At 34.3% G+C, this 3,273-nt stretch overlaps 1 long non-coding RNA gene across 1 annotated transcript; it reads left to right on the top strand.

Moving 5' to 3' along the window:
• Window positions 1-560: 560 nt before the first annotated feature.
• LOC105555827 lies at window positions 561-2,032 on the top strand. Its single transcript, XR_001008522.1, has 3 exons — window positions 561-1,179; window positions 1,300-1,353; window positions 1,821-2,032. It is a non-coding gene; the product is annotated as an uncharacterized LOC105555827 (long non-coding RNA).
• Window positions 2,033-3,273: the final 1,241 nt, after the last annotated feature.

Genomic DNA, 3,273 nt, shown 5'->3' with positions numbered 1-3,273 from the left:
TATTGAATTTAGTAATATCAAAATGTACATTTTTAATATACAGTGATAGAAATGACTTAAGGTTGTTAGTAATAAAGGTAAATGTGCATAAAAAGACCCCACCTGCCGATGACCTTGATCTTGACATATGTTGTCAAGGTCACCCTCCTGAGTAACTCTTAGAAGTTTTTAGCCGGCGGTCGTTATTCGTTAGAAAGTTATTAACAAAACAGTGTCAACCAATGATATGTAATTTTCAGACACAAATATTAAAAATTTTGAAATCTTATATCTGTCCTCTCATCTAAGCATGTGCTTTGTAGTACATATACGATTCCATATGGATTTGCGACTTTTCATATGAAGCGAGATCCACTCCACACCTCGGACATAGTGGAGCCCCCCCCCTAGGGGGGGGCGGAACATACTGTTTCCACGCATGTACCTCCGCCGTTGTACTGTTCCACATGGGTTTGCGACTTTCCACGTGGAGCGGATCTCGCTTCACGTGGAAAGTCGTTTGCGAGAAAGAAGAGTTATTCGTGGTCTATAGGTAATCGGCGGATATGAACGCGATATCCATGCGAAGCGACACCACCCCACACTGACCCCTGCCTTCAGGGCGAAACTAGATCCACTCGTTCGACTTTCACGCGAAAATGCTAATAAGTTGTTGATAAATTGAAGTCTTTTTGTTAAAGCAGAGAATACTTACATGGGTTAGATATAAACAGTTGAATACTTTTAAAGCGCGTCATCTAACCCATGTAGAACGAGGTGCCACATGGGATCGTGGCGCGCTTTACAAGCTCGTTTATATACATATATATCTATATCTATCTATATATATTAATATATAGATGTTACGGATAAGGTTCTTATCTTCCGCACGTATACAGGTAGAGCAGGTTAAATTAAACAGAAAAGTTATGTACGATTTTGTAAAATTCTTAATTATATAGTTATCGAGTAATTAATTAAACCGTCTGAGTGAATGAGCACGAGGAAAACGGTAGGCCGGACTCGGCAGATATTAAATGGCTTATCTGTTTAGTCTTATAATGGTGAAGGACGAGTGAATCATCTGAAGCAGAATTCTGAAGCTCACCGTTCACTGCGTAACAACTGTTTTCCGATGCGTCGCTCTATCTCCCAATATTAGATACCCACTTTTGCAATGATATTAAACAAATAAGGCAGGTAAAGTGGTTGCCGAGTCCGGCCTACTGCTTGTCGTGCGTTTATTTGCCCAGATGTTTTTATTTCTCACTCGAAAACTATTGCGAATTTCACAAAATGGTACATAGCTTTCCTTTTCAGTTTAACCCTCACTATCTGTACACAAGCGGGTGGACACCTTATCCGTAACACCCTGTATGTACAGGGTGTATTCTAATTCGCGCCCATAATTTAAACAGTGATATTTTTCATGAAAAACTGACTCGAAAAGTACCGAACCATTTTTTAAATCATGCTTCATAAAATTGTTATTATTAAATATAGATTAGTCAATCAGTGTCGCTTTTCAACCGGACACACGATAGACACCGTAAAGGCGTACGGCTCACTTCACGCACATTACATAATATATGTGTGTGGATCACGAACGTGCGTTCGTTTAAAAAGAGATGCTGATTGGCTAATTTTTAATTAATAATAACTACTTTATAAAGCATAATTCGAAAAATGTTTCGAGACTTTTCGACTCAGCTATCCTGAGAAATATCGCTGTATAAATCGTGGGCTCGAATTAAAATACACCCTGTATATATTATACATATATTGTATGTATATACAGTGTGTGTTATGTAATACCAGTTTCACCTCTTATTTATGAATAGAGTCGAAAAGTCTTCTATCATTGTGCAATTTTCATAATTTTCATGAAAATCTTGGGAATTTTAAAAACAACGAAGAAAAACGGAATATTGAATATTTAAGCTGATACTAGAGAAAGCGGTCTATATACGCATCATCAGATGCACACTCATGTAAGCATATTGAACATATACAAGAAATATATCTTGTAATAATAAAAGAACTAACTAATGTACCATGTTTATGATAATTTTAATAAAAAAGTTTAAAGAGATTTGTGATATTTTATAAACGCCTGTTAATTACACAGCCCCACAAAAAATAAGTTGTCTAGTCTTAGGTCCAGACAACTTTTTTTTTGTGGGGCTGTGTAATTTTGCTAAATGACCTTCGCAGTTTCATAAACATCTAATACTTCAAAAACACATACATCCATGATATATGTTTCACGACTTGAACCACTGATAAGTATTATTGATTAAGTCATTTACATGAGTAAGCAAAAGTCCAAAGACTGAGAGGAAGGTAGATATCTATACTGATCAGTCATTTGTAAGCGTTTAATATACGACCTTCGGTTTATTGCGGCATCTTTTTAATAATGAAAATAGTTTTAACAAGAATATTAATCGGCTATACATTTCAACAATGTATATTAAAAATGTACATTTTGACGTTACTAAATCCAACATATTTAATTCTATCACTTTTTATAAAATGGTAAAAGAAAAATGTGTAAAAATGTAGTAAAACAGTTATTTTTTTCTTATTAAAACAAAATACATATATCGATAGAGCAGGCAAAACTGAAATGATAATAAGAAGTGCTAGAAGGGCATAAATTAAAAATAATATTTTTCTTTTAACTCTAAATTCCATACTTACATTTCTACATTTAATAGAAACATTATTACGTCGCGGCATAAATAATTAACCATAAAAATAAAAAAGCTATAAAAAATTGTGATAAATGACCTTTGCAGTTTCATAAACATCTAATAATTAAAAACACGTACATCCATGATGTATGTTAGGAAACCTGTCAGATACAATATTGCGACTCTGATAGTCTCTGGCCAGCTTGAACTAATGATAACTATTATTGATCACGTCATTTACACGAGTAAGCAAAAGTCCAAAGACTGAAAGAAAGATAGATAATTATACTGATCAGTCAGTTGTAAGCGTTTAATATAAGAACGGAACGAAACGAAACTTCATTAAGGTGGCCAATTATTTCGTGAACCAACGATGTTCCCTGTTATATTGCTATCACTTATCCTTATATTATGGATGTATAATTATTATGTGCAACATGGAAAAACTGGGCGATTAATCAATCTTATACCAGGACCACCAGCTCATCCGATTAGTGGGCATGTATCAAAATACATATCACAATTTAGCTCACGTGGTAAGTTAAAATTTTTGATATATTCCTTTTTTATACATATACGTATATTCCATACAAGTTAG

The sequence above is a fragment of the Vollenhovia emeryi genome, unplaced genomic scaffold (assembly GCF_000949405.1).
Source record: "Vollenhovia emeryi isolate VEMERY1.0 unplaced genomic scaffold, V.emery_V1.0 DF940681.1, whole genome shotgun sequence".
NCBI lineage: Eukaryota > Metazoa > Arthropoda > Insecta > Hymenoptera > Formicidae > Vollenhovia > Vollenhovia emeryi.
The sequence above is the reverse complement of the archived record's forward strand: the minus strand, read 5'-3'. Positions and strand labels throughout refer to the sequence as shown.